The 13,262-nt window shown below is 31.3% G+C and overlaps 1 pseudogene; it reads left to right on the plus strand.

Moving 5' to 3' along the window:
• Positions 1–3,274: 3,274 nt before the first annotated feature.
• Positions 3,275–4,021, plus strand: LOC145122143 (uncharacterized; annotated as a pseudogene).
• Positions 4,022–13,262: the final 9,241 nt, after the last annotated feature.

A 13,262-nucleotide genomic window follows, 5' to 3' on the forward strand; every position in this document is an offset into this window, starting at 1 on the left:
TCATCTTCCGATTCAAGGTAATCTTGCTATCTGTTTCTGAAATATGTTAAGATCACGCTATGTGTCGATTATTTGTACATGTTTGAATAATGTTTTTGATGTTAAAATCTATTCTTGATGTTAAAATATATTCTTCCAATGTTAAAATCAATTATGTTTCACTAGATAAATGTTGACTGTAAAAAAAAAAGCAACAAATTTCTTTCATTGAAATCAATTTGTTAACAGGTCATGCTTTACCTATATGTACAATGGAAATTTGTTTTACTATTTCATTTTTTTTTAATTATTACACTATTTTGAATAACAATAAAATCTTCATACTAGCTTGGAATGAGCGTATTTTTTTTCCCAGATTATAGTCCTCTATCATGGCTACATTGTAAGCTCAAAAAACAACTTAATTGGTTAAGATATGGTTAAGTTATACAACATTAATTAGGGGTTGTTAGCATTGTTGTAAAATATTACAACATTTTTTATTGTTTTTGTCCAACTTTGAGCCGTCATAAAAGCCTCATACGAGCTCGGAATCACGCTATGTTTTTTCCAAATTATAGTCTTCTGTCTTGTCTACATTTTAGAATAAAAAATAGATTGTTTGGTTAAATTTTGGATGAGTTATATAGCCATAAACAGAGGCTGTTAGGATTGTTGTATAATATTACATCATTTTTATAATTTTTGTCCAACTGTGAACCATCATAAATGCCTCATACGAGCTCGAAATTAGGCGATTTTTTTCCAGATTATGGTCCTCTTTCTTTGTAACATCCCAAAATTTAGAGCCAAAAATTTCATTTTTGAATAAGTAATTATAAAAACCAGTAGTATGAAACATCAATAGTGTCAACTCATTTCATAATCAAAACCAGTATTTCAAATAACCCAAAACATGTCATAAAAAGTAATATCAGAGTACAACTCCCAAAGATCTCATAATGCAGAAATCATAGTGTGATGTGCTGCGATCATGCCGACTCCTTTCCTTTTGAAGAAGTACCTGAAACCAAAACTGAAAACCGTAAGCACGAAGCTTAGTGAGTTCCCCGATCATACCACATACCATATAATAAACATACTGCCTAGCATATCCGGGTGCTGGCCTACCCCTTCGGTCTCTTTCAACCGGTAATTCCTAGCATATCAGGGTGCTGGCATACCCCTTCGGTCTCTTTCAACCGGTAACCGCCTAGCATATCAGGGTGCTGGCCTACCCCTTCGGTCTCTTTCAACCGGTAACTGCCTAATATATCTAGGTGTTGGTCTGCCCCTTCGGTCTCTTTCAACCGGTTACGGGGTCTATTTCACCCCTATCACTACCACATAATATCCTAGTATATAAACACATAAATCACATGCTGCATAGCATATCTGGGTGTTGGCCTACCCCTTCGGTCTCTTTCGACCGGTTACGGGGTCTACTTCACCCCTACCGCTACCACGTAATAGCATAGCATACAAGCACATAAATCTCAACAGGTATTAGCAAACCAGACAATTATCACAAAGACAATCATCTCTACTATAAACAACTACTAGTGGGCCGGCATTGGTGCTTTCGACCCACTTATATCGGGAAGGTAACTCACCTTGCACTGCTGAAGTTCCCTACAAGAAGTCCTTAGTTGCTGCCCTGGCAACTCCTCGAGCTATCAATACCAAAATATCACCTAATTAGCAATTGGGTCCCATCCCATGATCCATAATCCATACTTGGGATAAAATGACCATTTTACCCCTATCCCAATAAGATTCCTAAGTAAGGCCCAAGCCCAGCCAAAGAGGCTCAAAACTGTAAAATCCATAAAAGCCCACTAATGGTCCAATTTTCCAAATTGGGCCCAATCTCACATGGGTCTTATCCTAAGCCCATATTTTCCTTGAACACACTTCATATTATCCCAAACACCCCCTTGGGACAAGCTTGGTCAAAATAAAAGTCAACGTACGAGTTGACTCAACTCGTCGAGTTACCCTTTCAACTCGCCGAGTTTCCATGAATCACAAAATTGTGATTTCGCAATCCAACTCGTCAAGTTTTTCCTACAACTCGTCGAGTCCCTCTTTTTCCAACAGAGTCGGGACACTTCCAGAACAACTCGTCGAGTTCTCTTATGAACTCGTCGAGTTCTCTTATGAACTCGTCGAGCTCTTCAGTTCGTCAATCTTCTTAATGCATTAAGTCCCTATTCTTCAAATCAAGGCCCTATCTTCTGGATCCAAGCTGAAAATACGTCTAGAAGGGTAAAGTTTCCAACTTTACCCACTAAGGACCTCTCCCCAACGCATAAAACTCAAACCCTAACCCAACATGGCTTGAATCCAACTCTAAAAGCCATCAAAACTTCAAGATAGACCATGAGGTCATAGATCTGGACTCAAGGGACAAATTTTCCACGTAAAGCTCTCATATTTACTCGCATGCAAGACCTAATAGGGCTTAAAAGACCAAAAATATGGTCTGAAAGTTGCATGGGACTTCCATGGCCATAAAGTTGGCACCTTTATGTCATGAAGTCCCCTCAAGACCCTAGATCTGAATGGTTTGCCCAAATGGGACATCCAAATCCCAACCATCAAAATACTTGGACCAAAACATGAAGCAAAACATCCTAAGACTAGATCTAAGCATGTCATAGACAAGGTTGAAGCTTTATACCTCAGATGAATCAGAAATGAAGCCCAACTTCTAGATCTACTCTCCTCACATACGTTCTTGCTCCTCCTTCAAGCTTCTTCTTCTTCACACTCTCCAAGAATGCACAAGATTAGCTTACAATCACAAAAATGGCTTAGGATTTCGAGATTTAGGGTTAGGGACTTGGAGGCTGGAAATGAGACCAAACCCTAGGGCTTAAGTTGTTTAAATAGGGTGCAAAGTCCTGATTTTAGGGTCTCCCAAACCCCGTCCAACTCGTCGAGTTGATCCTCCACAACTCGTCGAGTTGGTCCTCCAAAAACACGCGGTCCAACTTCCAACACGTCGAGTTTCTTGCCCAAACTCGACGAGTTGACCTTTAGAAATGAAGATTATCTTTCCATAATTGGCCTTCTAGATTTCGGGTGTTACTGTCTTGTATATGTTTTAGGATAAAAAATAGCTTATTTGGTTAAGTTTTGTCCAACTTATACAACCCTAAACAGATGCAGGGTTGTTGTATAATATTTCGTATTCATTATGTAGTGTGCTAATATTATGTTTAATGGTTGAATTACTATTTCAAGCATCTATTATGTAAACAGATTTGTAGGCATGGTAGGGTGAAACAAACACACATGAACTAATAAAGAGGATGCAAAATTGATTGAAACATTGATGGAGTTACATGTATCCGGAAAGTATGGTAGTGCCGACAACAGATTCAAACCCAGTTATTTGAAAGCGGTGCAACAATTACTAGATGCAAGTATTCCTAACTCGGGTTTGAAAGAAGAGCCTCATCATAAGTCGAGGATGAAGAAATGGAAAAAACCAATTCAACATCATACATGACATTGTATATGGAATAAACACCAGTAGATTCGGCTGGGATACAGATAAATGTTGTGGTACCGCTGATGCTGAAGTTTGGGATGAGTACAAAAAGGTACTATAATGATTATGTTTTTAGTATTTTTAACATCATTAAAACATATTGTAAATGAATAGTAACCAATTAATTTTGGGCCATTCTTGTAGATTCATAACGGTGCTGCATGTTTTCGCGATAAACCATTTCCCCAATTCGATAACTTGTGTAAAATATTCGATGAGGATAGAGTTACTGGTAGTGGAGCTAGTGATCTGGGAGAATATGTGATTGAAGAAACACAAAGAAACTCACATGTTGATATGGAAGGGTTAGAAGATATTGTGGGAGAGATACAACAAGTTATTAGTGTCAATAGTAAACATAAAAGGCCTCCAACTGATGACACCGAAAGTTCTTATATGGAAGCAACAAAAGAAATGAAAGAGACTTTCAAGGAGGTTGGTGAGAAACTTACTGAAACAATATACAATATAAGAAGACAATAAAATAAGGAAACATGTGATATGATAGATAAAGTTATCGAAGATATACAACGAATGCCAAATATCAATGCCAGACAACTAATTAAGGCAATTGACATATTTAGCAAAGATCAATTCCGCGCCCGATCGTTTTTTAAGATGTCAGAAGAAGAAAAAATTTGTTACAAGGAAATGATTCTGGATGACTCAATATCATGATTAAACTATTTTAAGTTATGCTTCTTTTTTTATTATGAATATTGAAGTTGAATTTGTGCACATCCTATATTAGACATAGTTATGTTTTTTTTTTTACGAATATTGAAGTTGACTCTTTGCACATCTTATATTAGATATAGTTATGTTTTTTAAGTTGTTACGGATATTGAATTTAACTTTTTGCACATCTTATATTGGACATAGTTTTTAAATAATATATATATATAAGTTTGGATCTATATGTAACTTATTCATTTATTAGAAATATGTTTTCCAATACAAGATATATATAAAATAATCTTAATGACAAGAAAATAAATTATTTGGTAACAAGTAATGTAAAATATAAAATTATAAACATAAAAGATGCATCTTTTGACAAATTAAGATGTTCATCATAATGCATTTTTTATAAAAAAAATTGTTTGAAAATAAATAAAAAAGATAAAAAAAACTCATTTCCATTTCACTGCATAATACAACCAAACAAGAGAAATGATTCTCATAAACATTTCTCTAGTGAATTCTTGGTTCTACCAAACAGTGAAGTAAATTCTCTTTCTGTAGCTTAATTCTCTTTCTCTGTACCAAACGCTGATATGTTTTTTTTTACGAATATTGAAGTTGATTCTTTACACATCTTATATTAGACATAATTATGTTTTTTTAGTTGTTACGGATATTAAATTTAACTTTTTGCACATCCTATAGTGGACATAGTTTTTAAATAATATGATTTTTATATATTTTTTTTTAAGTTTGGATCTATATGTAACTTATTTATTATTAGAAATATGTTTTCCAATACAAGATATATATATAAAATAATATTAATGACAAGAAAATAAATTATTTGGTAACAAGTAATGTTAAAATATAAAATTATAAACATAAAAGATGCATATTTTGACAAATTAAGATATACATCATAATGTATTTTATAAAAGATATTGTTTGAAAATGAATAAACAAGATAAAAAAACACATTTCCATTTCACTGCTTAATATAATCAAACAATTATGAGAAATGATTCTCATAAGCATTTTTCTAGTGAATTTTCGATTCTACCAAACAGTGGAGTGAACACTCTTTTTCTAATTTAATTTTTTTTCTCTGCTGCAATTCTATTTTTATGTACTAAACGCAGCCTTAGATATGTATATCCTATCATTTCCCAATGCTTATAAGGTGTTACCAAGATGATGATTGAATCGTCTAATTTACGCATGTAAATCTCTTGCTTAGGTTTGAACAAAGCCGAGAAATTTACCTTGAATGACATATGACTAGGTCTGGCTATGCCATAAATATACCTACATATTGTTCCAAATATTAGGTGATAAGATACAAATTTAGGGTGTTTATAATTTGGGTGTTGCTTTAAAAATTAGTGTTTACAAACACAAATTGAATGAATACAATGTGTTTGTAAAAATACATTTCCTTTTTACCGTTAAATTTCTTGTTTTATGTATTAAAATAAACTCTTTTAAATTGAAATTCCTTTTTATATTTTAATTCATTTCATAGAATAAGTTAAAAGATCATGAACAATGCATCAGACACAATTTGTGTCGACAATAAATTTAAAATAATTGTGTTGCTTCATATCCTAAAAGGAATTATTTATTGAGTCATCAAAAAAAATCTTTTTAAAAAAAATAATTGATTACCCGTAAATAGAAAAAAAAAATTTCAAAATTTTTATCGATTGTTGTTGCTGCCTTCGCCGAGCAGCCGTTGTGCAACGATCGTTGTCAACTCACCACCAATAGTCGGCCGATGAAAAAAAAAAGTTTTGCCCCTATTAGTACGACTCCCTAAACCGATGTTTTTTATTATGTTCATTTGCCGAAAGAAAAGCATGTTCCTCTTGATAATCCGTTATATAAGGTTGGTCCATTTGCTTTAAAGTTATATTTATCTAAAAAAACACATTATATACGTTTTGTGAAATAAGTATCGTATTTGTTATTTAGGTTGTTTTGCCAAATTAAGGAATTATCGAAAAAATCATAAGACCATTTTTGCAACAAATTGTTTTGATCATTTTGTGTTGAACATAATAATTTGGTTATCTGTCTATGCTATCATTTGATATATATTTTTTTAATTAGCCCTTTACAGATATAATAAATTGTATACATTTTGGAGTTTAATGTTGATGATATTCTAGTTCCCATTTTCTTAATAAAAAAACTCTCTTTGATAACTCTAAAAAGGCTATTTTACTTTATTGTCCCCACAAAGTGTAGTGAGAACAGAGAAGGTTGTGCCAAACTAGCATTTGGCCACCAAGTGAACTAAAATAATATACAACTCTGTTGAGTTTTGATGAATATAGTTATTTATGTAGTTGTATATGTATAAAAAGTGATACCGTCTTGATGTTCTTATACAAAAAGCAAAACATTGCAGACTTTATTAGGTGCCCATATGATGCTCCATCACAAAAAGTGTACGGTTTAAGGTTTTTTTTATTATATTTTCATCATCAATTTTAGTTAGAGATTACAAAAATACTTTAAACCCTAATTTTTGGAACAAGTTTTGGGCGGATAAATGGTTATAACTTATAATACTAGATATACGATTTTTTTCTAAAATGTTTGAAGGTTTGGGATAGTTATAGTATATGAAGTATGTTCAAACGAAAACCATTATAAAATCGTTATAAAATTGAGAATGCATGAACAAATGTTGATTATTTATTTTGGAATAATATTTTTATCAAAGTTTTTTTTTAAATACATTAAAATTTTTAATTTTTAATTCTTTATAAATTAACAATAATAGTAATATAATATTTTTAACAAAATACAAATGTTTTTATTTTTTATAATTTTTTATTATATGTATTAATCATATGTGATTAAACTATTCACATGTAATTAAAACTAGGAGTGTATATGAGACGGCTTGGTTCGGTTATTGGACAAAACTGAATCATAACAATTACAATTGGTTAATGTATTTCGATAATCATTGGGTAGTGGTTAATATTGGTTCTGGTTAACGGTTTTAGTCGGTTAATAGTTATGGTTAGTGGTTAATATCAGTTAACCATAATGGTAAAAGATGGCATAAAAATAAAAATATTTTTTCTATAAAAATCTATATCTATATCTATATCTATATTTATATCTATATCTATATCTATATATCTTATAAAGCTAGCATTTTTCCTTTAACCACATTCATTTGAAACTCTCATGCATTTTTCCTTTTACCATATTCATTTGAAACTCACATGACTTTTCAATTTCTTCCTAATAATGGTTATAAGTTGGTTAATAAGATTAAATAAATATCAAATATAAAGTATAGTCATATACAAACTAAATTTCAATATTAAAAAATATTTTTACTTCTACTTATAAAGTTATTTTTTTAACTTTTAACATATTAGACTTAATTTATTAGTTTTAATATATTGTTGTGTGTAAACCATTATCATTATAAAGCTACAACTTTTGAACAATTTGTATAAAATACTTAAATTATAAATTTAAATATAACATTACAGGATCAACTTGAATATAAATTTTATTTTAACTTAAATAACCCAAATAATATTTTGTAAATAGTTGAAAGTGATAAATTGTAGTGTCTTTCTAATAATGATTATAAGTTGGTTAATACGGTTAAATAAATATCAAACCTAAAGTGTAATCATAAATAAACTAAATTTCAATATTAAAATAACATATTTACTTCTGCTTATAAAGTTATGTCTTTAATTTTTAACAGATTATACTTAATTTATTAGATTAATATGTTGTTGTATGTAAACCATAATAAATTTAAATCTACAAGTTTTGAACAGTTTGGACAAAATACTTAAATTGTTAATTTAAATATAACATTACAGTGTCAGCTTAAATATAAATTTCAGTTCCACTTAAAAAAACTCAATGAATATATTTTGTGAATAGTTAAAAGTGATAAATTGTAGTGTTAAATGCAAAAACTGAATTATAATCTCAGTTTAACTAAAATATTTCCTAAAGATATTTCTGTAATCGTTAAAAGTTTTCAAATAAGAAGCTTAATATAACTTACAATTAAAATAGTTAAATATAACTTTATATAAATGATTATATTGTTACCTTTAAAATCAAAAAACAATATTTGATGTTTTAAATAATTATAATGGTAGAAATTAAAACGTTAAACAAATAAATTTTAAAAAATTAATTAACAATAACAACAACTATAAATAACATTAAACCATATATTATATTTAATTTTATTCATGAGTAACACGCGGGTAGAAGTCATTCAAACGGTTGAGATTATACAGTTATAATAGATGTATATATTATCATATGATTCAAAATAATCAATATATTATATCAATTTAGTATACGAATTATTATATCAGATTTAACAACAACGTTATTGTTATACTAAAAAAAACATATATTTGTAAAGATTTCAACTATATAGGTGTTTATGCGCAACGCGCGGGCATTTGCCTAGTGGAAAAACATAAAGTTCATTGTTATAAAAAGTGAATGATCGTGTATATGTAATTGTATTGACAGAAGATTACATATCCTATCTTTTTTTAGAACGACAAACTAATATACTCCTAAATTGTCACATATGTCTCTAACGAGACTTGAACTCATGATCTCTTAATTGAGAGAGTCACTCCTTACCGCTAGACCAAATGCCTTTTGGTGATTACATATCATATCTAATTCCAAATAATTACCCTTTAAATTTCAATTCCTAATATAATTGCATGTCATATATTTTATATTATATTATATTAAAAACATTTATTGATATTATTGGTTCGGTTCGGTTTATAGTGGTTTGGTTTTAGATGAAAACCATAACTGATGAAAACCATAACTGAACCATATGTATCCGGTTAATCAAAGTAGAAACCGCACCATATCTTTTAGTAATGGTTCAGTTAAATCGGTTAATTTGCTTATGGTTCGGTTTTTTGGTTAATATGTTCACCCCTAAATTAAACCTTGTTATTCAAATTTGATTAAACCATGTTTTAACGTTCTCAATTTCATAATTGTTCTCGTTTGAACCTCCCTATAGTAATATTAGGGTTATACTTGTTCGATTACAGATCTTGTTACCCAACACTAAACTATTTAATACCTAATGTCATCTAAATAACCACAAACAAAACATAATAACTAGAGTTTTAAAACATTACCGACTATAACAACCACAAACAAAACACAAAATCCAGTATCGTACCTATGCAACACTTCAACACTTCAAACTCTATTTTGACTGGTACCTCCATCCCCACTGGGCTTTGCATGTCCTTTAATTATGGCCCTTATTATTTACCACATATCATACTCACAAACTTCCTAGTTAACTTCTCACTTTCACATTGACCTTGGTGTAGTCTCCCTTTCAGACTTTGGTTAACACTCTTCTCATATTCACTTTGATTTTGTTTCCTTTTTGGTCTTCCTGGCTGCTTGTGGGTGGTAGGGGTAAGGGTTGTTGGACAACCACTCTTACGCCACATGCTCCTTCCTTTTGATAAGTTCCACTATGAAAGTGTACATGGATTTCCATGATTCTAGCCAATACACCTTATGTATATAGGTGTATAGTTCTCCTTCTCTCTCATCATTGTCTTCCATTTCATTTATTAATACAATTTCATGCTTGCAGGGCATGCCTATCAACTCCTATTTCGTACAACTGTAATTCAGCTGCCTCAAGTCAACGACATGTTGATCATGTCATGACCCTTTGACCTAGTATTTATTCACTCCATTCCATCTTGCAGTATACTGTGAAGCACTTGATATGCTAGCCTGTAATTTCCTTGTACCAATAGGTGTGAGTGGACCTGTGAATTTGTTTATAACCTTCATCACATTACATACTCTTTTTATAAGATATTCCCTTATGAACTCCAAACAAGTTATTATTGGTTTATCCCTCCCATTTATAAGCTTGTTATTCAAAGATTGTTCACCAACATATCTGATATTGCCCTACCTGTTATTATATAGTACCTATTGGTAAGTTGAATCATGTGAAATCATGTAACTATATAAAATTATAAAAATACGAAATTACATGAGAAATGGCTTGTAGCCCAATGATGGGGAGGGGTTTGCATAAGCCACTCATATGCATGCATGTCATAGCAACTTAACTCTCTCGTCATTGTTTCAAAGTCTAGAATGGTTGTGTTGGTAGTATATGTTGGGTTTTACGTACTCTAACATCATTATGGTGCACATGCAACCCTAATGCTTTGGATCTAAGTTTTCTTTAGTTATACATGCAACAAAAAATTACCCAAAGCATGAAACCTATAACTAACATACAACTTGATACTTGAAACATAAAAGACTAGTTAGAAGAATACCTCTTAGTTGTGGCATGTAGAATTTTGTCTTTCAAGAGCTTAGCACCCCAAGTGTGATCCCTCAAACAAGTCACAAACACCATGAACAAATGGAGGATAATGAGAGAGAGGCTATGAACCACCAAAAACGACTAACATCTTCTTGGAATGCACAAGTGCCAATTTTAAGGTATTAGGGGTTACACTTATAGTGTAGAATTTCAAGAGTTTCAACTTGTAAACCCTAATCCACTTCCTTAGGCCTTTAATCTAATAATCCATATGATAAGCCATTTGGGCTAAATCTTCATGGACTCCACAAAGATTTAGTCTACATAATCAACATAGATCATTAGCCCAAACTATAAGTATCACTGATTTACTTAATCAGTCCCCGTTAATTTAATTAATCTCTTTTGATCACTGAATTAATTCCAAATTAAGTCTTGATCAATTCTAATTAAATAATATGATTTCTCAATTAATATATTATACTTATAATATATTAATAAATCACAAATAACCTCTTTCTCAAATATCCTTTCTATCAAATTGCTTCGGTGAATGCAACCCAAAATGGACCATGCTACTCTTGGGTCAAGTACATACCAATTATAGTTATGGTCTTAGACACCTAATCCAACAATGTCCCACTTGGATAAGTCTAATAACTATAACTGCAAATACGACTTGAAAAACCGACTAGCAATCGTAGCTCTCAAAATCTGTTGTAGAACTTTGACGCGTCCATTAAATAAGGGATCATATATTCCTCCGTTCTAGATATCGTATAAACTGAGGCATGGATTAGAATCATTCTCTCTGTTCTTGTGTTTTTTCCCGATTTCCGATTTATGATGACCGACTAATTAAACAAATCAAATAAGTCCAGGCTTGGCCAAACGCTTAGGTGTGTCATCACTAAATCATCGAGGGGCCCACAAATATCACTTTTATCCCTCTTAGGGTAAAAGGAACGGATAAACTTCGACTCATATGCTTGCTCTATTTACTCATCAAATCACACACAAAAATATGTTTTATAACACCAAGTTACTAGTGCGTTTACATATCATCAATGTGCAACCGACTTGTAAACTGCAACTATATGCCTCCATTTCAAGAATATAAGATATTATCATCTCACAATCACTCGTGATAAAATCCATGAAGTGATTCAGATGAGCGTGGATTTAATCCAATACTCAAATCTTATTACAGGAGTACTCATGAACACTACAGCAAACTTTTGCTATGTCTAAAACCTTAGACAATCTAAAGTCGGATTCATGACAGTCTTACCTCAATACCTACTTCCAAAGTATGATCGACTGTGGATAGTTTGAATAATCTTATTATTCGGGAATTCAAAACATGCAAAGTGAAACACAAGAATAATCGAATTCAATATGGTCTCAAAACTTTTGAATATAAATAAAACACCTTTTATTTAATCACCATATTGATTACACATTATTCATTGTATAATGTTTCGATTAATCAACTTAATACTTGAATTAAAACAATAGTTATCCCATGCTCCAAGCATGCACACTATGTTTATATATGATCCTTACTTTGTGAAATAGATCAATTGAAAACATTTCAATGATGCTCATTTCACAATTCCAAATCCTTATTACTTAGTGTAAGAATACCTAATTCTTGTCACTGTAAGAATGTGTTAGATTCTAAACTATCATGCAATGTATCTTTTGTAATGTCGAGGTACCAAAGTCACAGAGACTTTGCCAACGATATTACAAAACTTTCCACTGGAGATTGATAACAAAACAGTTCCAAGGAAGCGAAGTCTCAAATTCAAAGTACATTCCTTTGAACATCATTCTTGCATAAAAGTTTCTAACCTACACATAGATTCTTAATATCCAACTCCCATTATGAAAACATTTCCATATTTTCCATATGACAAATCATTACTAATAGAATTCTGTCTATTCATAGTAATGTCAATATGGTCCATCCATTACTATACTTCCAACTGTCCTTAAGCAACCAATCCTTAGCGAACCTTAGATTGTCCTTGACAGTTGTTTAACCACTTTAAACATATCCGGTTCTAGTCCTTTTTCCCTCTTAATTCCCTAGGCATTTGGAAAATTAGAACATGTGAATATTATAGCATATGCAATTGATCCTATACCCGAAGCATATGGGACACGACTCATAATGTCTTACACAAAGACATGATACTTGACCAGTCTTTTGCTATAATATTTCCATATATAGAATTTCCAATTTTGAAATATTTCAACATGGTATTCATATATATCCATGACTAAGTTTTATTAATACTTCAATCTAAACTTTTAGATTTGAAATAAAGTATAAGTATCCTCTCCCTTACTATAGCGAAACAACTTTTCAACCTTTTCAAATTTGCAAATTAGAGCTTTGTTTCCTATAAATAGCATTGCTAACTCGCAACACTTACCATAATAATTATGCTCCCACTAACATAATTATTATCTTACTAGCATAACACTTATGCTCCTACTAGCTTTGACATATACCCAAAAATCAGATGGACTACTAGAAATCAATACTTATTAACTTTCTTACAAAAGTTTAGATTTTTGATACGAGATGCTTCGCTAAGCCATTAGCTAAGATCATACACCTTTTATTAGAAAGCTCATATGCGTGTCTAAACTATTTCAGAACTTACGACA

Source organism: Lactuca virosa, chromosome 6, assembly GCF_052849685.1.
Source record: "Lactuca virosa cultivar CGN04683 chromosome 6, Lactuca_virosa_CGN04683_v6, whole genome shotgun sequence".
NCBI classification, from domain to species: domain Eukaryota; kingdom Viridiplantae; phylum Streptophyta; class Magnoliopsida; order Asterales; family Asteraceae; genus Lactuca; species Lactuca virosa.